Raw genomic sequence first — 22,228 nt, 5'->3', positions numbered from 1 at the left:
CACTCAAGTGTTTAAGGTTCGATTCTCTCAATTCTCTACTAACCTTGCTTTCTAAGGCTTGCTCTTCATCTAACAATCAACATAAATTTAATGCACAAATACACAAATCAAGAGGTCTTTTAAGGGTTGTAATGGGGTTAGGGTCAAGGTAGGATTGTATTTGGTCAAGTGGACTAAAATCTGAATCCTTAATTAATTTAAACTTTTCCCACCTAACTTTAGACAATCCATGTAATCATAATACCACATCTAACTATCCATTAACCATGTTTTTTCACATATTCATGCATTCTAATTTCAAGTACAGTACATATGCATTGCTTTCACCACTTACTTTGGGGCATTTTGTCCCCTTTTTGCTTAATTGCTCTTTTTTTCTTTTATTTTTCTCACTTTTATATATATATATATATATATATTTTTTTCTTTTCTTTTTATTTTTTTCAATGCATATGATTAAATTATTGGATGCATGAATCATGTCCTAAACATTTTTTTTTCAAATTTTCAGAAAATTCTAACATACTCAATTCTCAAACCAAATGTTTCCAAATTCAACTTTCCCCATACTTAATTCATGAGCACTCTCACTAGTCTAAGCTAACCAAGGATTCAAATTAAGGACATTATTATTTTCCGCTTAGAGTTAATGATGTACTAAAATAAAGAACAGAGGGGTAAAAATAGGCTCAAAATTGGTTTGCAAGGGATAATGAAAGGTTAAGGCCATATGGGTTTGTAAGCTCAGTGAAACAAAGGCCTCAATCATATAAGTGCATGCATACATTAAATAATGGAAATATAGAATTAAGCAAGACAAAGATCACAATTTTAGAGAGAAAAACACACACCAAAAATAAAATATTGGTTGGTAAAATGCAACCAATTCAAATAGGCTAAAAAATCTCACAGGTTTTGTGTGTTCGAGTTCTAAACCATGTTCCAGTATAATATTTCTTCAAATAAGTGTAACATTAAATTTTATTCAAATTAGTGAAATGCTCTAAAAGGTTTCTTGAAAAAGAAAATATTACTTCAACCAAGTGGTAAAATATGCAAAAAATCAAACAAATATGCAATTAAACATGCAAATGCAACAACTAACAAGGAAAATAAACCATTGGTGTTGAGATAGAAGAGTAACTAACCCATGGAGATCGGTATCGACCTCCCCACACTTAAAGGTTGCACCATCCTCGGTGCATGCTAAGATGTGCAAGTGGACGGGTTGTTCCAACTGATGGTTTTCTCCAAGGATTGTGCAGATGGACTTGTCTGTCTCCCCATGTAAACATCTTCCGGTTCCCTTCCGGGTGGCCATCCTGAAAGAAAAAGGGAAGAAAAGTAACCCAAAAGTAAAGATAAGAAAATAAATAAAGTATGGGTGGGTTAATGCCAATTGATAAGGGTCTCATTTACATGGAAGCTTCAACATCTACGTGAGAAAATAATAGAAGCACATGGCATACCAGTGGTGCAGAATTTGCAACAAAGGAGAGGAGTGTGGGTAATGAAAATATCAATATAAGTTCATGTCAATGCAAATGAAGTGCAAGTATCATAAAAGATTGGCATTAGCAGATAATTAATATCATCCCACAGTGTAAAACAAGTTACTAAGCACCAAAGTAAATTCAAGAAAAGATGCAATAGTTGAATATGAACAAGTGACACCAATGGAAAAATAATAATAAATTTAGAAAAGAAAAAAAAATATGCACAAAATTAAAATGTAATGAATGAAATATGCAAATAAAGTAAGTAAAATAGAATGAAGGTGAAAAGGAATGAGAAGTGAAAGAAATAAAGTAAGAAAGAAAGAAGAAAAGATAGAATAAATTAGGATTAGAAAAGATAAGAAAAATAAGGATTTGGAGAAGAAAAGATAAGATATTTTGGCTGATCTGGATATTCTGTGCGCCGCATGTGACGCGGACGCGTGGGTGACGCAGTCGCGTGGGTGACGCGGTCGCCTGGTGCGCGATAAGGTTAGGTGACGCGGACGCGTAGGCCACGCGATCGCGTGACCTGATTTGTGCGATTGGCTCGAGTGCAGCCTCGCGGTCGCACAACTCTCTGTTCGAAACTTGGTATTGCCAAAATCCAGGGTGACGCGGTCGCGTGGTCGACGCGATCGCGTGAGTGGCCATCATGGGGATATGATGCGGACGTGTGAGCCATGCGTCTGCGTGGTAAGGCGTGTGCGATAAGTACCAGTCCAGCACCACTCTCGCACAACTTTCGGTCGTGCACCCTTTCTTACGTCGATTTCCAGGTCACGCGGCCGCATGAGTGACGCGGACGCGTGGGAGGCAGGTTCCCCATGTGACGCGGACGCGTTGGCGACGCGGTCACGTGAGGTGATTTGTGCCAGGGGCACGCCTCTAGCCACGCTCTCGCGTGACTCTCTGTTCAATTCTCTTTTCTTCCTTAATGCACTTGTGACGCAGACGCGTCAGCGACACTTCCGCATCGCGTGCATATTTTTTTTTTGATGCAGTATGCAGAATGCAATGCTAATATGAATGTTATGCAGAATTCCAGGTTCAATACAATAAAATAAAACAAAACTCGAAAACAAATAAAACTAAATAAAAATGAAAAAAGAACGATCATACCATGGTGGGTTGTCTCCCACCTAGCACTTTTAGTTAAAGTCCTTAAGTTGGACATTTGGGGAGTCCTTTGTTATGGTGGCTTGTGCTTGAACTCATCCAGGAATCTCCACCAATGTTTGTGATTCCAATGGCCTCCGGGATCCCAAACAAGGCGTGTAAAGCCCTTGAGCAGTTTTAAACAGGTTCTCAGGCTTCCAGTGTTCTGAATGTCAGAACAGATTCCAGGATCCCAAACTTTGCTTTTACACCCGTCTTTGTGTTGATAATCATGATTCCATCCGGGTAGCAAGCAATCTGGATTCTCACTAAAACGGCCAAATAACTTCCTAGACCCATTCAATTGAGCTCTACACCAACCTTTGCGTTTAAATTTAAAGCTTCCAACCATAATGAACCTTGCAGGACAATTCTTGCCACTGACCATCTTCCTCTTACTCTTTATGCCACAAAGAGCTCTAAGTTGACCATCCGTCTCCAGTAGCCCATATTCAAGTGGAATTAGAAAGCTAAGGGATATGAATTTTACCCACTTGAATGTTGTGAAGGATGATGGCAACTTAGGGGGAGGGGTCTCTAATGAACTTGCAAGCTCCACTCCCTTGTGCTTTTTGACAACTTCCACCTCTTTGCAAGCTTCTTCAATTTCAACCTCTTCCTCTTGGTAGCTTTCTTCCAATTCAATCTCTTCTTCATTACTTACCAAAGGCATGGGAGGCTGTGCTTTTTCTTCTTTACTCTCCATCTCTTGACCAACCTCTTCCAAGTCTTCAACTATGATATGCCCTAGAGGTTGTACACCCTCCTGAGCATCAAATTCAAATGTCTTGGAAGGAAGCTCTATGACTTGAGTTTCCTATGGAGGTTTCGCATCTCCTAAGTCTTCAACCACTTCTTCCTCCTCAATGGCAGGCGTAGCTTCTTCCAATTGTTTCAATACAAAATTGTGCTGCTCACTGTCCACCGGAGTTTCTAATATCTCCTTCATGCTACGTTCTTCATTAGATTGCCCACATGAAGCCATGGGGGTTCCTTGAGTGTCCAAACGTCGGGAAGGTAATCGATTTATCGCTTGATCTAGTTGGCGAAGGGTTGTAAGAAGCTTTTCCACTGTTTCCGTGAGACGATCCGTTGATTCTTGTTGCACTCGGCTATCATAAATAGGATCATAGTGCTCTTGGATTGATGGATATGGAGATGGCAAATATTGAGGTGGTGGTTTTATATATGGTTCATATGGCTCATAAGGTGGTTGGTGTGGTAGATACGGGTTAGGGTCATATGGAGGTGAATGGTGGAAAGGGGCTTGTGAGTATGGTGGTCCAAAGTTATGTTGAGGAAAGGGTTCATAGGCATATGGTGGTGGTTTTTGATAGTCCATTGGAGGTGGTTGTTGCCATGAGAGTTGATCAAATCCTTGTGGCTCCTCCTATCTTTGATTGTTCCAACATTGATGCCTGTTCTCATTGTAATTTTCTCTTCGTGTAACATAATTGTAACCAAACTCATAGCCAAAGGGGTGAGAGTTCATAGTAGCTAATAAAAATTAAAAATAAAAACAAATAAACAAGCAAAGGAAAATAAAATAAAATAAAATAAATAAGAGAAAAGATTTGAAATTTGAAAATTGAATTTTGAAATTTGAATCTTAAATTTTGAAATTTGAATTTTGAAATTTGAAATTTGAAATTTGAATTTTGAAATAAGATAAGATAAGATTTTTGAAAAAGATATATTTTTTTTTTTGAAAAAATTTGAATTTTGAAATTTAAAACTAAGATAAGATAAGATAAAAAAAAACTTAAAATTAAAAATCTGAAATTTTTTTTTCGAAAATAAATCAGTTTGAAAGCAAATATTTACAATAACCAATAATAAGGCACACGTTTGCAATTCTCCGGCAACGGCGCCATTTTGACGTTAGGATTTTCGCCAGTAAAGAATTTTATAAAAATAGTTGTGTTGTAGATATAGTTTCTAAACCAACAGAAATCTCTTCGTACAAACGTTTTGGTTGTCACAAGTAACAAACCCCTTTAAAATTGATAACCGAGTATTTAAATCTCGGGTCGTCTTCTCAAGAAATTGCAGGGAGGTATGATCTTATTATTGGTTATGAGTTTGTAAATTGGGGGTTTTGAAAGTAAGGAAGCAGTATGTTGAACAATAAGAAAAATAGTAATAATAAAATAAACTCTTGGCAAGGTATAAGAACTGAAAATCCTGTCCTTATCAATTGTGATGAGAATTGGATTTTAATCCTACTTAGTCAACCTTTACTAAAGCAAAGGTAAGTCAAGTGGGCCGAACTAATTTGATCCCTCAAGTCCTAGTCTTTCTTTTGGAAAGGCTAGAGTTATTGGAACTCAAATTAATCAGCAACTCCCAATTTCAACCACTGTTTTATTTGACAGCTCAAGCGTCACCAATTACTTAACCAAAGCCAAGAGGAAGAAAAATCTACTTGAATAAAAATGCTTTTAGATGGGAAGCAACAGTAACATAAATTAAAGAGAGCAATCATAAGTCTGAAATACCTCAAATTATAGTAAATAAAGAAATCAATTCTAACATGGAGTTCATAAACTAAATTGATAAAATAAATAAAAAGAACATTGAACCTGATAAAAAGAGATAATCCTACAAGCAAAAGAAATCCTAATTCTAAATCCTAAAAGAGAGAGGAGAGAACCTCTCCCTCAAAACTACATCTAAATCATGAGAAGTGAATTATGAGAGCATGCCTATGAATGAATAGATTCCCCCACTTTATAGCCTCTAATCTGTATTTTTTCGGCCAAAAACTGGGTCAAAAACAGCCCAGAAATCGCCCCCTGCAATTTCTTTTACGTTCAGGTCGCGGGCAAGTGACGCAGAGGCATCGTCCGTGCGTCCACGCGGATTGAAGTTCGCAGATGCGACGTGAGTGCGTCATTCACGCGTTCACATTGCCTAACTTCAGGGAAGCCATGGCAAATTATCTATCAAATCGAAGCCCCGGACGTTAGCTTTGCTACGCAACTGGAACCACGTTGTTTGGACCTCTGTAGCTACAGTTATAGTTGTTTGAGTGTGAAGAGGTCAGGCTGGACAGCTTAGCAGTTTCTCCAACTTCTTGTATTCCTTCCACTTTTGCATGCTTCCTTTCCATCCTCTGAGCCATTCCTGCCCTGTAATCTGTGAAATCACTTAACACACATATCAAGTCATCTAATGGTAATAAGAGAGGATTAAACATAGGAAACTTAAGGCCAAAGAAGCATGTTTTCAATCAAAGCACATAATTAGGAAGGCAAATGTAAAACCATACAAATAGTATGAATAAGTGGGTAAAGAGTTGATAAAAACCACTCAATTGAGCACAAGATAAACCATGAAATAGTGGTTTATCAATGGGTATTTGTAAGAAAATAAAATGAGAAAAATGAAGTTGTACGCTACAAGGCTCGACTTGTGGCACAAGGTTTTTCACAAAGGCCTGGTATAGATTATGAAGAAACATATTCTCCTGTAGTGGATGCAATAACATTGCCTTATTTGGTCAGTTTATTTGCATACCATAAATTACATAGACATTTAATAGATGTGGTAACAGCCTATTTATACGGATCATTAGATCGTGATATCTATATGAAAGTCCCTGAAGGACTAAAGATGTATAAACCATCCAATGAATATTCGTAGGTGTTATACTCAGTTAAATTACAAAGATCTTTATATGGTCTAAAGCAATCTGGAAAATGTGGTATAATTTCCTTACTGAGCATCTGGCCAAAAAAAGATTCAAGAATGATGATATCTGTTCATGTGTTTTCATAAAGAAATCTACATCTGGATTCATTATAATTGCTGTGTACGTTGATGATTTAAATATCATTGAAATCCCTGAAGAGATTCCAACAATTATAAAAGCTCTAAAAGAAGAGTTTGAAATGAAAGATCTTGGAAAGACTAAATTTTGTCTCGGTCTGCAGATCGAGCATACAAAAAATGAGATCTTTATTCATCAAACAACATACAAAAAAAGGTCTTGAAGAGATTTTATATGGATAAGTCACTTCCATTAAGTACCCTAATGATCGTAAGGTCTTTGGATGTGGAAAAGGATCAATTCCGTTATAAAGAAGAAAATGAAGATACCCTTGGTCCTGAAGTACCATATCTTAATGCCATTGGAGTACTAGTATATCTTGCTAACAATATACGACCCGATATATCATTTGTTGTGAATTTACTAGCAAGGTATAGTTCCTCTCTAACCAGAAGACATTGGAATGCAATCAAACAAATCTTTTGATATCTTCATGGAACAGTTGATATGTGATTGTTTTATCCATATAGATCCAAGTCACAACTAGTTGGCTATGCAGATGCAGGATACTTGTCTGATCCACACAAAAAGAGATCTCAAATAGAATACTTATTCACATATGGTGGTACAGTTATATCATAGAAGTCCACGAAACAGACAATTGCAGCAACATCCTCTAATCATGCTGAAATACTAGCAATACATGAAGCTAGTTGCGAGTGTTTTTGGCTCAGGAGTTTGATCCAATATATTCTGTCATCATGTGGACTGATTGATCATAAGATAGCTCCAACTGTCCTGTTTGAAGATAATACAGCATGCATTGCTCAACTTAAGAGTGGATACATCAAAGGTGACAGAACAAAGTATATTTATCCCAAATTCTTTTTTACTCATGATATTCAAAATCAACGAACAATTGATGTCCAACAGATTTGCTCAAGCGATAATCTGGCAGATTTATTTATTAAGTCACTTCCAAAATCCTCCTTTGAAAAATTGGTACATCAGATTGGGATGCGTCGATTTTAAAATATTAAATAATGTCGACAAGAGGGGGAGACTGTACTCTTTTTTCCTTGGTAAAGTTTTTTTCCATTGAGTTTTTCTTGACAAGGTTTTTAATGAGACAGTCTCTATCACAAAGGATATTATATTCTTTTCCTTCACTAAAGTTTTTTTCCCATTTAGGTTTTCTTTAGTAAGGTTTAATTGGGGCATAATTCTAAATGGACATTTAAGGGAGAGTGTTGTGATAAGTATGCTTAGGTAGATACCCATTTATGATGGGCGGTTCAATATTATTAAGAGAGAATGAACTTTATAAAGTTTGAAAAAGAGAAATCTTGTACGAGTATAAATAGAAGAGTCTAGGACATATAACACACAGCAATAACAAAACATTGTTCTCACTCTCTATACATTACAATAATATAATTATAAATGCTCTCTTTTCTCTATTTCTCCGTAGATTTTAAGTACAATATATATAATATTAATAAATATATTAATTATCTCTATTATATTAAAATAGTAATTATGGTGAATATTATTACTAAAGTTATCTAATTATACTTTTTTATTTTATATTTATTATTTCTTTTTTATTTATTTATTTATTTTACAACATAACCAGCCGTTCTTATTCATTTAAGTAATTAATCTATATGATTCTTGTAAATAATAATTTGCTTATGTGTCATTAATTATATAGATATATAATAAAAATTGCTTAGATCAATTACCTAATAGTTATAGACCAATTAAAATTTTTTGAATCGTAAAGAATTACTTTATTTTTTTAAATAAGTAATTAAGAACCAAAAGAATTATTTATTCGTTTATGCACCAATTACTTTTACAATTAGGCTATGCATTCATTCTAAGAATTAACTTTTAATTTAATTATTTATATAAAATATATAAATAATACACTAATTTAATATTTGATTTTCAATATAAAATAAATAAATTTTTTGATACTTGACTATTTATTATTTGAAAAATAATTTATCTTTTTTAATTTAAAAATTTTTAACCGTTTTTCAACTATTTAAATAATTAGTTTAAATATTTTTATTATTGGACTAAGCAACTTTCTGTTACTAGACTAAGCAATCTTTGATATATCAACATATCATTATTTATAAGAACTATTTAAATTAATTATTTAAATTATTGAAGATTAATTAAAAACAAATACTTTATCTTTTGAACAAACACTAAATGAAAAAAAAAATTTATTCTTCAATATATACTGAATTGTGCCCCCTAACTTAGATTCAAGATATGTGAACAAGTGCGTAGATGAATTTGCAATGAGTGGTGATTTAAGTAATTTTTTTGCTAGTATAAAAATGGATTTTTTTCGATAAGAGAGTGTTTTTGACTACAGAAGTAGTGTTTCAACTACAAAAATAGAGACGGATAAACTGAAATTGAAGAAAGATGGTACAAAAAAAGTCGAAGTCGAAAGATAGTTGTTGTCTTTCCTTGAGCATCAAGGTTTGCTACTCGACCTTCAAGCTGAGTGGAGGATATGAATGTGAAATTTGAGGAGTAAATTGAAGAAATGTGGGACTTGAAAGACATGGGTGTCAAAACTTGGGAGTCAAGGTTCTTTATAGTCAAGGCAAGGTCATGGCTGAGAAAAAGGAAGAAGTAAGATTATGGGTCAAGATTCTTCATGGCAAGTCTATTTCCATGGTCTATAAATAGGAAAAGCTCAAAAGAGTTCTGTTCACACCCTGGGTCGAGCTATCCGACCCGAGATGTTCAGTAACAAGGCGACCGATCTCTTCAGGTCAGACTATCCGACCTCTTCTCAAAGAGCTCGGCCAAATCGACAGGAAAGCCCAAAGAAGGGCCTAAAATCAAGGAACACGACCCAAAATCCTAAGGCAGCCCAAGCCTACAGAGAGAAGGGCGGTTCCCTTGAAGATAAGCTGACCTCGCCCAAAGCTGAGATAAGATAAGATAACTAACTTATCTTATCTAAAAAGGTCACTCCACACTACTATAAATACACTGGAGCACCCAGGTATAACTCATACTCTGATTCTACTAAAAACCTGCTTAATACCCTTACTAACTTAAGCATCGGAGTCCCTTGCAGGTACCACCACCCTCTGGTGACAAAGGATCAGCAGAGCAACCAGTCCAACAAGTCGGGCACGACAGCTCCAGTTGCCACCCACCAGCCGGACACGTCAGCTCTGACCGGTACAGAAGATCTCATCCGAGATCGAGCTACAGTTTCAGGTAACCCTCGGAACATTGGCGCCATTGCTGGGAAACCTGGAAGTCATCCCGTCACCATGGCGGACGACCATGACAACGACCACAATTCGGATTTGGAAGATAGAACGCCGCACAAGAACGCAAACACTACACCAAAAGATACTCCTCAACCTAACAAAAACAACGATTCATCAACTGTGGGAGCCATGGAAGAACTTCAAGATCGCTTAAAGCAACTCAAAAAAGAGGCGGAGCATCAACGAGAAGCTGAGAAAAACCTACAAAGGGAAATAAGACGACGCGGGAATTGGAGGACAAACTACTAATAATCGAAGCCGATCTCAAGGCCAAAGCTAATCGATCCTCTCATGAGGATAGCTCCTGCAAGGACCAAGATCCATTTACTAAGGAGATCATGAAGACCAAAATCCTAAAAGACTTTAAACTCCCAGATATGACTTTGTACGATGGCACTACATATCCCGGCCATCTTCTCAGCAATTTCAGAAGTAGAATGTACCTCACCGACGCCTCAGATGCACTTCGCTGCAAAGCCTTTCCAACTACTTTAACAAAGACAGCAATTAAATGGTTCGACAATCTACCTCCTAGGTCCATCTCAAGCTTCGACGACTTAGCCAAGAAGTTTTTGGCCAGATTCTCCATCCAAAAAGATAAGGCTAAACACGCTCCAAGTCTATTAGGAATCAAGCAAGGAGATCGGAAAAGTCTTCACAACTACATGGAAAGATTCAACAAAACATGTCTGGACATACAGAACCTATCAACAGAGGCCGCCATTATGGGCCTCATCAATGGCCTGCAAGAGGGACCTTTTAGTCAATCTATATAAAAAAAACACCCCACATCTTTGAAAAAAGTGCAAGAACGAGCAGAGAAGTACATCAACATGGAGGAAAACTCTCGACTCGGGGAGACCTCAAAATCCGGATTCACCTATCCCTCCCGGGATAAGGATAAAGAGCCCAAAAAGAAGGAAGATCGACATGGGAAAAAAAATCAAAAAATATCACAATTACACCCCACTTCGGGTGTCCCTCGTGGATGTCTACAAAGAATTCTGCCACACTGAAAAAATACCCCTAGCTCGACCACTCAAAGGCAAAAAAGGAGGAGAAAATCGGACCGAATATTGTGAATACCATCGAATCTGCGGACATTCCACCAACGAAAGTTTTGACTTAAAGAATGTCATCGAAAAACTAGTAAGAGAAGGGAAATTAGATCGGTATCTGGCCACCCGGGACGATGAGCAAAGAAAAAGAAGAAGGGACGAAGATATCGGACGAACCGAGCGATCACCTCGTACACCAGAAAGATACGTCCATATGATACACGGAGGATTTACAGGAGGAGGAATCTCCACATCATCTCATAAAAGATATCTTAAAGAAGTATATCATGATGAAGGAAAGGAGGAAGCACCCGACATCCCTGCAATTACTTTCACCAAAGAAGACGCATCCGATATCATCTCAGGACACGACGATCCCATGGTCATCACCATTATACTGGAAAATGCAAATCTCCACCGCACATTGATAGACCAAGGGAGCTCCGCCGACATCTTATTCAAAACGGCCTTCGACAAGCTCGGCCTGGAAGAAAAAGAACCTAGAGCATATCCGAACAGCCTGTTCGGACTGGGAGACACCCCAGTGCAACCACTTGGATACATCTCACTACATACAACCTTCGGAAAAGGAAATCAGTCAAGAACACTCAAGATAGACTACATCGTGGTCGACATGAGTTCTGCCTACAACGCCTTAATAGGTCGGACAACATTGAATTAGCTCAGCGCTATAGTCTCGACTCCACATCTATGCATGAAATTCCCAACTGCGGAAGGGGTAACTACAACAAAAGCGGACCAGAAGATGGCACGCCGCTGTTACAACGAAAGTCTAAACTTCAGAGGCAGAGGAGAAGAATTCCATACAATCGAATTCAGTGGAGTTCAGAGGCGGGAAGAACTCCGCCCACAACTCGAAGGTGAAGTAGAAAAAGTCCAGATCAGAGTTATCTGACGTGGCGAAAATTGGCGATTCAAGAATTGTTATAAAATATGCGTTGCAAGTATAGTTCTTAACCAACCAGAAATCCGTTTATCAATTTAGAAGGGTTGTCACAAAAATTAAAATTAAAATACTGGGAGTATGAATCCCAGGTCGTCTCCCAACGAGTTGCAGAAAGGTGTGCTATTTTATTAATCAGATGTTTTCAAAAAGAGTTTGAGTTGAATAAACAGGAAATTAAATTAGAGAAATTAAGTAATTTAAATAAAAGCCTTGATTGGGAGTAGATTAGTGGTGCACGAAATTGTGATCATCAACAATGGCACCAAAGGACTTGGATCTCTCAAACGTGAATCACAATTTGTCACAATTCCGCACAACTAACCAGCAAGTATACTGGGTCGTCCAAGTAATACGTTACGTGAGTAAGGGTCGATCCGACGGAGACTGTCGGCTTGAAGCAAGCTATGGTCACCTTGTAAATCTCAGTCAGGCGAATTCAGATGGGGGTGGAGAATTGATAATTGAAAGATAAATAAAACATAAAATAAAGATAGAGATACTTATGTAATTCTTTGGTTGGAATTTCAGATAAGCGTATGAAGATGCTTTGTTCCTCCTGAACCTCTGCTTTCCTATTGCCTTCTTCCAATCATTCATACTCCTTTCCATGGAAAGCTTTATGTTGGGCATCACCATTGTCAATGGCTACTTCCCGTCCTCTCAGTGAAAATGTTCTACGCACGCTGTCACTGCACGGCTAATCATCTGTCGGTTCTCGATCATGTTGGAATAGGATCCATTGATCCTTTTGCGTCTGTCACACGCCCAACACTCACGAGTTTGAAGCTCGTCACAGTCATCCCTTCCCAGATCCTACTCAGAATACCACAGACAAGGTTTAGACGTTCTGGATCTCAGGAATGGCCGCCAATAATTCTAGCCTATACCACGAAGGTTCCAATCTTAGATTAGAAACCCAAGAGATACACATTCAAGCTTGTTTGCATGTAGAATGAAAGTGGTTGTCAGTCACGCGTTCATAGGTGAGAATGGTGATGAGTGTCACATAATCATCACATTCATCATGTTCTTGGGTGCGAATGAATATCTTGGAGAAGAAACAGACTTGAGTTGAATAGAAAAATAATAATACTTTGCATTAATTCATGAAGAACAGTAGAGCTCCACACCTTAATCTATGGTGTGTAGAAACTCCACCATTGAAAATACAAAAGAGATAATGATGTAAGCATGGCCGAATGGCCAACCTCTAAGGTCTAGGGACTAAACGTCCAAAGATCCTTTCAATCCAATAGTATAAGGTCCTATTTATAGAGAACTTGTAGCCTAGGGTTTACAAAAATCAGTAATTAATGCAGAAATCTTCTTCCGGGCCCACTTGGTGCGTGCTTGGGCTGAGAATTGAAGCTTTCATGTGTAGAGACTTTTCTTGGAGTTAAACGCCAGCTTTTGTGCCAGTTTGGGCGTTTAACTCCAGCTTTTATGCCAGTTTTGGCGTTTTGACGCCAGAATTTCTATGCTGACTTTGAACGCCAGTTTGGGCCATCAAATCTTGAGCAAAGTATGGACTATTAAATATTGCTGGAAAGCCCAGGATGTCTACTTTCTAACAAAATTGAGAGCGCACCAATTGGGCTTCTGTAGCTCCAGAAAATCTACTTCGAGTGCAGGGAGGTCAGAATCCAACAGCATCTGCAGTCCTTTTTTAGCCTCTGAATCAGATTTTTGCTCAAGTCCCTCAATTTTAGCCAGAAAATACCTGAAATCACAGAAAAACACACAAACTCATAGTAAAGTCTATAAGAGTGATTTTTATTTAAAAACTAATAAAAAGTGTATAAATTAGTTGGAAGCCCTAAAAACATACTAAAAATAATGCCAAAAAGTGTATAAATTATCTGCTCATCAATTAGTTGGAAGCCCTATTCTTGTTGCAGTATTCTCAAGATTGATTGATAATTGAGGGTTGTTCTGTTTAGTTATCCCTTACTAGGTAAGAGAAAGTCAAACAAGTTAGAATGCTGTTTCTATTCACAAGTCCCAATCCGCTTACTTGGAAGGACTGGCGTTAGTGACTAGAGAGCAATCCAACAATAAACCCAATTACAATTTCTCCTTTAAGCATTTTAACTCAAGGGTTCCTTTCAATCAACTCCACATCAAGTTAGGGAACTACTCGCTCATTGTGAACGTGGAATTCATAACATAGAAAAGAGAATTAAAGAAAGACATGATAAATAAAACTCAAAGGAATCAATTAAAAATAAAAGTAACTCTTGTATTAATAAATTCTAAAATAATCCAATAGTAAAATTGAGTAAATTAAAGGACATGGAAGAGTAAAGCCAAGTAAAGAAAATGAACTAGAATGACGAAGTCTTGATGAGGTAATAACTCTTCTCAATATCCCAATGCAAAGAGCAAAATAAAATCCTAAGAACTAGGAATGTGTAGAGAGAAAACCTAGAGGAGGAGTAAAAACTAGATCAAAAAAACTAAAACTGTGTAGAATGAATGTTGTTTTTGGTTTCTGCATGTTCTCTGGCTCTAGTCTACTTTTCTGGACCGAAAACTGGGTCAAAACAGAGCCCAAAATCGCCTCCAGCGAATTCTGCAGATTATGCAGATCGCGCACGTCACGCGATCGCGTCATTCATGCGGACGCGTCATTCGGCGTTTTGCTTTGCCACGCGGGCGCGTCGTTCACGCCTCCGCGTCACTGCGATTTCCTCTCTTTCGTGCGGTCACGTGAGCCATGCGGCCGCGCCACTTCTCACTGGTTATCTCCTCAATTTCTTGTGTTTCTTCTATTTTTGCAAGCTTCCTTTCTAATCTCCAACTCGTTCATGCCCCTATAAAGCCTGAAACACTTAACACACAGATCACAGCATCGAATGGAATAAAGGAGAATTAAAATACATAATTAAAAGTCTCTAGGAAGCAAGTTTTCAATCATGTAATAATTTTAGGAAGGAAATATAAATGCATGCTAATCATATGAATAAGTGGGTAAAGATCATGATAAAACCACACAATTAAACACATTATAAACCATAAAATAGTGGTTTATCAACCTCCCCACACTTAAACATTAGCATGTCCTCATGCTTAGTTGAAGGAGATAAAATAAATGAGTAGGAACATGTAAAACTCATGCAATGCAATGCAACTATATGATTCTTGTCCACTTGATCAATAGCAAATAAACTCTTCAAAACAATTACAAATCAAATTCCACTAATTCAATTCTTATACAATGATAACAGATAAAAGTGCAAGAAGATAACTCATGAAAGCAGGGAACATAAAATTTCAAGCATTGAACCCTCACTGATGATGTATGTATACTCTAGTCTCTCTAGTCTATAGGGTAATCACTCTATCCTTCTCTAATCATGCTTTCTAATTTTTTTTTTTGCTCTTCTCCTAATCAATCAACAACATTTAATATACCAATGCAAACATCATGAGGTCTTTTCAAGGTTGTAATGGGGCCAAGGTAATGGTAAGGATACACATATGGCTAAGTAAGCTTATAAACTGAATCTTTAATTAACCCAAGCTTTAACATAACCTATATATATATATATATATATATATATATATATATTCTATATAACTTTAGAATTCATACCTAGCTACCCAGAATTTTCCTTTCACATTCCATACTCATGTATCAACTTTTTATTTTAATTTTATCATACGTGTATTGATCTTTGAATTCTTAACTTAACATTGGGGTAATTTTGTCCCCTTATTTATTTATTGAATATTTTTGGTTTTTTTTTCAATATAAGCATAAAAATAAACATAGATTGTCAATGCGCATAGATTTTTAATTCTTATAGTTTCACATGAGTAGGTATTCAAATTTTCATTATATTATCCTGACACATTCCCTTATTATCTTTTGTTCCCACAATTTCCCATACTTAATTAGCACACACAATTCTATCTTAAGCTAACCAAAGATTCAATTTGGGATATATAATTATTTTTCCGCTTAAGACTGGTAATGTGGTAAAATATAGATCAAATGGGATTTAAAGGCTCAAAGTGGCTAACAAAGGTAATTGAAAGGGTAGGCTTAATTTGGATAAGTGAGCTAAACAATTAATGGCCTCAATCATATGCAAGCATATAAATATATTAAACATTAGACATATAGAATGAAACAAAATATAGATCACAATCATAGAGAAGTAAACACATAAGAATAAAATAATTATAGTTAAATAATGTAACCATGCATAAAGGCTCAAATCTCACAGGTTGTGTGTTCTTTTAGCTTAAAAATCATGTTCCAAATACAACTTCAAGCAAATTTAACATAAAAATAGTGAAAATTTGTTCCAAAAATAGAGTCTTAGAAAAAACTTATTGTCTTTTCAATCAAGTAGAACATGCATGTAACTAATCTATTACTATGCAATTTATCCTATTCTACAAAAGAAAAACTAACTAAATATCCTAATTTATTGGTGTTTAGGGAAGAGAAATTACCTCCGGAAGTCAGGTACTGACCGACCTCCCCACACTTAAGGCTTTGCACCGTCCTCGGTGCCATCTGTCAGGAACAGGGGTGGGCTGGTAGCAGTATCTCCACAGTCGGGACCATCATGGCTCCTTGTGCTGGTAAAAGAAGTGGAGTCCAGAGTGTCTGAGTCCTTGAATTTTCCCATGATCAGCTCCTTGAGGTATGTGAATCGGCGCTTGTTACGGCGCTCTCTCATCTTAGCTTTGTGTTCCTGCCGATCCAACCTTTCGAGTATCTGATGGAGCAGTTGGTCTGTGGTAGGTGCTTGTAGTGTTGAAGGAGGAATGTCTGCAGCCGGTTCAATAGGCTGGCTTATAGTGGCTGCTGAGGGTCTGATATATTTCCCATTAGGGACATATTGATCATTCCGTGGAAGCATGGCTTTGGTGTCTCCAGCTCTGAAGGAGACTCCGGCTGCGGAGATAAGATCTGAGACCAAGGCGGGAAAAGGTAAGTTGCCCGCAATTTGTACGTGTCCCATGGCATTCCGGATGTATCTTGGTAGGTTCAGAGGTTGGTCAGTAAGGATGCACCATAGTAGAACGGCCATGTCTGCAGTGAAGGAGGACTCGTGAGTGCTCGGAAAGATGTAATGGGACATGATCTGTGCCCATACGCGAGCCTCCAAGGTAAGTGCTGAAGCCGATATTCTCTTAGGGCGGGTACGATGGTATCCGTAGATCTAACGGCTGCCAGGTAGTGCGATAACTCTGAGAACAACGTCCCAGTTAAATTGGTACATCTGGCGCTTGAGTGCGGCTTCTTGAAAGGCGTCCAAACCTTCTGGAATAGGGGGAAGACCTAGAGCTTTTTGAATGGCCTCTTCTGTAATGGGGACTTGCTTCTGACGGACAAAGACAGACTGCAGGGTTGGCAGGTGGAAGTTGGAGTAGAACTCGACTACCCAAGAAAGATTGACCTGCCTCGGCTGTCTCTGTAGAAAACCCCATTGTCTTTGTGCAATTTGTGGCTCAACAAATGTAGCAATATAGTTTGGGAGGAGAAGAAGGTATTCATTGTTGTAACTCCTTTCTGCCAGGATGGGGAACATATGCTCACAGTAGTGATTGGGAAATCGCGCAGTGTCCTTTGTTGGGAAGGCTTTTTCTTTATCATCAACCTTTATAATCCTCTTAAGTCTCTTTGTTGAGGGCTTTACCGCAGTTGAAGAAGGCTCTGCCACTAGTGCTCTCTTTGTTCCTCTCCCTGCTGTTGATTTGGGAGTAGCTTTCTTTTTGCCCTTCTTGGTGGCCATTCTGAAAAAGGGAAGAGAAAGTAAATTAAATTCAAAGAGATAGAGTAAGGGAGAGAACGGAAAAGGGTGGTGATGAATGCACAGTAAAAGGTAAATGATGTTAACACATGGTCATGACTACATGTGAAAAGTCATCAATGGAAAATAGTTAGTGCATATGATGACAAGTGAATGCAAGGTGTTTATTGACATGCTGGCAAAGGCATGAGTAGCATAGATCAAGCATCACTCGTAAAAAACCATCACGTTTGTATTGACAATTAATTTCAATTAATACAATAGTAAAGGGAATTTGTGAAAAGCAAGCATTGAATAGTAGAATAATGTAGAAAAATGCATAATGCCATATGGGCTTTTTCACAAGCACATAGCATGCATGATAATTAAGGTATAAAATGTATTAAAGTGAACATGCAAGCAACCCTTTAAAAAGTAATATATAATTGCCAAACAAAATTACAACAATCCACATGCATATAATGAGAAATAATGACTCAAATAAATTTCTAACACCAAGTAAAAAAAGAAAGAAAAAGAAAATATGGATAATGAAAGTAAAAAGAAAGAAAAGAAGATAACATATAAAAATAAGAAGAAAAATAGAAAAGTAAGGAGGGAAGAAGAAAAGAAAACCTTGTTAATGGGGGTGAGAGAGAGAGAGAGTAGAAAGTGAGAAAGAAGGAAGAAGGAAGAAGGGAGGAGGAAGGAATAAGGAGGGAAAAGAGAAAATAGGATTTGGGGAGAAAAAGATAAGATAAGTGGCAAATCAGGGAAGCTATGCAGCGCAAGCGACGCGGCCGCGTGGGGCACGCGGTCGTGCGACTTGCGCTTATACTGATTGACGCGGTCGGGTCGGTCAAGCGGTCCCGTGACCCGTTTCATGCTATTGGCGCGAGAGTAGCCTCGCACTCACACAAATCTTTGTTTAAAAGTTTATTTGTACCAAATCTGGGGTGACGCGATCGCGTGGGGCATGCGATCGCGTGAGTGGCCATTAGAAGGATATGACATGGTCGCGTCGGTCACGCGGCCATGTGGGAAGGATTGTGCGTTCAGCACCAATCCAGCACCAATCCAGCACCACTCTAGCACAACTTTCGGTCGTGCACCCTTTTGACGTCGAATTCCAGGGCACGCGGCCGCGTGAGTGACGTGGTCGCGTGGGAGGCCAATATTCCCTAGTGACGCGGACGCGTCGGCGACGCGGTTGCATGGGGCGTTTTGTGCCACTGGCACGCTTCCAGCCACACTCCTGCGTGACTCTCTGTTTGTTTTATTATTTCCTCCCATCTCCTGCGACGCAGACGCGTCAATGAGGTGGTCGCGTCGCGTGAAAAATTCTTCTTTTTTTTTTTTGAAAATATGTAAATGCAGATGCAAGAATTGTACTAATAAAGAGAAGAGTTATTAAATAGAAAAACTAAGAATAAAGAAAAGAACGATCATACCATGGTGGGTTGTCTCCCACCTAGCACTTTGCTTTAACGTCCGTAAGTTGGACGCTCCACTAGCTCAATCTTCGGCTATGTGAGGGTCTTCGAAGAGGAAGATCTCGAGCTTCTTCTTTTTCTTCAGCGTCTCGCCATGGTACAGCTTTAAACGATGTCCATTAACTTTGATAAGTTCAGAGCTTGAAGGATGGCTTAGGTGGTAAACTCCGTATGGTTCGGCCTTCTCTACTCTGTATGGACCTTTCCATCTTGATCTCAATTTGCCTGGCATGAGCCTGAGTCGAGACTTGTAAAGGAGGACTAAGTCCCAAGGTTGGAACTCTTTTCTCTTGAGGTGCTGATCATGTAAAGCCTTCATCTTTTCCTTGTATAGTCTTGAGTTCTCATAAGCTTCTAGGCGAAGGCTTTCCAGTTCTTGCAGTTGCAATTTCCTTTCAGCTCCGGCTTTCTCAATTCCTATGTTGCACTCCTTTACTGCCCAAAAGGCTTTGTGCTCTACTTCAACAGGGAGATGACAAGCTTTACCATAAACTAAGCGGAAAAGACTCATCCTAATGGGTGTTTTGTATGCTGTTCTGTATGCCCAGAGTGCATCTTGTAGCCTGGTGCTCCAGTCTCTTCTATGAGGTTTGACTATCTTCTGCAAGATACGCTTTATCTCTCTGTTTGACACCTCGGCTTGCCCAATAGTCTGAGGATGGTAGGCTGTTGCAACCTTATGAATTATCCCATGCTTCTTCATTAATCCTGTTTGTCTCCTGTTACAAAAATGGGTGCCTTGATCGCTCACGATTGCTCGTGGTGATCCAAAGCGACAAATAATATGGTTTCTCACAAAGGAAATAACAGTGTTAGCATCATCAGTGCGGGTAGGAATTGCTTCCACCCATTTGGAAACGTAATCCACAGCTAACAATATATAAAAATAACCATTACAATTTGGAAATGGACCCATGAAGTCAATGCCCCAAACATCAAAAATTTCACAGAAAAGCATAATTTGTTGAGGCATCTCATCCCTCTTGGATATATTACCAAATTTTTGGCATGGGAAATAAGATTTACAAAACTCAGCAGCGTCTCTAAAAAGTATAGGCCACCAGAATCCACAGTCTAAGATTTTTCTAGCTGTTCTTTGAGAGCTAAAATGTCCTCCACTCTCAGATGAGTGACATGCCTCTAAGATGGACTGGAATTCTGATTGAGGCACACACCGTCTAATTACCTGGTCAGTGCCACATCTCCATAAATATGGGTCATCCCATATATAACATTTAGACTCGCTTTTCAGCTTGTCTCTTTGATGCTTAGAAAAGTTTGGAAGAAAGGTGCGGCTAACTAGATAATTAGCTACAGGTGCATACCAAGGGACTACCTCAGATACTGCTTGCAGGTTATTAAATGGGAAATTATCAGCTATAGGGGTGGGGTCATCCGTAATGTGCTCAAGGCGACTCAAGTGGTCTGCCACTAAATTCTGGTTACCACTCCTATCCTTAATTTCTAAATCAAATTCTTGTAATAGCAGTATCCAACGTATAAGCCTTGGTTTGGACTCCTTTTTAGCTAATAGATACTTTAGAGCTGCGTGGTCTGAGTACACTACTACCTTCGTACCAAGTAAATAGGCTCGGAATTTATCCAGAGCAAAAATAATAGCAAGAAGCTCTTTTTCAGTAGTAGTGGAATTGGACTGTGCGGCATCTAGAGTTTTAGACGCATAAGCAATAACAAAAGGATCCTTACTTTCACGCTGAGCCAATGCTGCTCCTACTGCATGGTTGGAAGCGTCGCACATTATTTCGAATGGCTGGCTCCAGTCTGGTCCTCTCACAATTGGAGCTTGAGTCAGGGCGGTCTTCAGCTTATCAAACGCTTGTTTGCAATCCTCACTGAACTCGAACTCAATATCCTTCTGCAGTAGTCTGGATAAGGGAAGTGCTACCTTACTGAAATCCTTAATGAATCTCCTGTAAAAACCTGCATGGCCAAGGAACGAACGGACTTTCCTCACAGAAGAGGGGTAAAGTAAACTAGAAATAACATCCACCTTTGCTGGATCTACAGAAATACCAGTATTAGACACAACATGTCCTAGTACAATCCCTTGTTTAACCATAAAGTGACATTTTTCAAAATTTAATACAAGGTTTGTACTGACACATCTATCTAATACTCTAGATAATCCATCTAAGCAAAGGCTAAAGGAATCGTCATAAACACTAAAATCATCCATAAAAACTTCCTTATAGTCCTCAATAAGATCAGAGAAAAGACTCATCATGCACCTTTGGAAGGTAGCTGGTGCATTGCACAAGCCAAAGGGCATTCTCTTGTAAGCATAAGTCCCAAAAGGACATGTAAAAGTAGTCTTTTCTTGATCCTCAGGAGCTATATGAATCTGGAAATATCCTGTATAACCATCTAAAAAGCAATAATGTGATTTACCTGACAAGCGATCCAGCATTTGATCAATGAATGGAAGAGGATAGTGATCCTTACGGGTTGCTTGGTTGAGGCGTCTGTAGTCAATGCAGACCCTCCAAGCGTTTTGTACTCTGGTTGCTATGAGCTCTCCATGCTCATTCTTCACTGTAGTGACTCTAGACTTCTTTGGCACCACTTGTACTGGGCTTACCCATTCACTGTCTGAGATGGGATAGATGATATCTGCCTTCAGTAGTCTGGTCACTTCCTTCTTGACAACCTCTAAGATAGTGGGGTTCAGTCTTCTCTGGGGTTGACGAACGGGCCTTGCTCCCTCTTCTAAAAATATTCTGTGCTCACATACTTGAGGGTTAATGCCTACTATATCTACCAAACTCCACCCAATTGCCTTCTTGTGCCTCCTCAGCATACTAAGTAACTGCTCTTCTTGTTGAGAAAGGAGTTCCCATGCAATGATAACTGGAAAATTCTGCTTGTCCTCAAGGTAAGCATATTTGAGGTGTGGGGGAAGGGGTTTCAACTCTAACTTCTGCTCATGGTTAGGCTCTGGATTGTCTGGAGCTGGTGATAATGGCAAAGTGCCCTCATTGTCGTTCAAGAATGTCCCCACACTCGGACCTTGTCCTGTGTGCTTCTCCTCCAACTCCTCCTGGTGAACTTCAGCTACAGTTTCATCTATGATGTCACACTGGAAGATAAAATGATCTTCTGGAGGGTGATTTATAACTCCATTCAGATTGAAACTTACTAATCGGCCATCCATTTCAAAAGAGTATGTTCCTGAAAAAGCATCCAATTTGAACTTTGA

Source organism: Arachis ipaensis, chromosome B10 (assembly GCF_059453495.1).
Source record: "Arachis ipaensis isolate K30076 ecotype BB chromosome B10, ASM5945349v1, whole genome shotgun sequence".
Lineage (NCBI taxonomy): Eukaryota > Viridiplantae > Streptophyta > Magnoliopsida > Fabales > Fabaceae > Arachis > Arachis ipaensis.
This window is presented reverse-complemented; position numbering follows the sequence as displayed.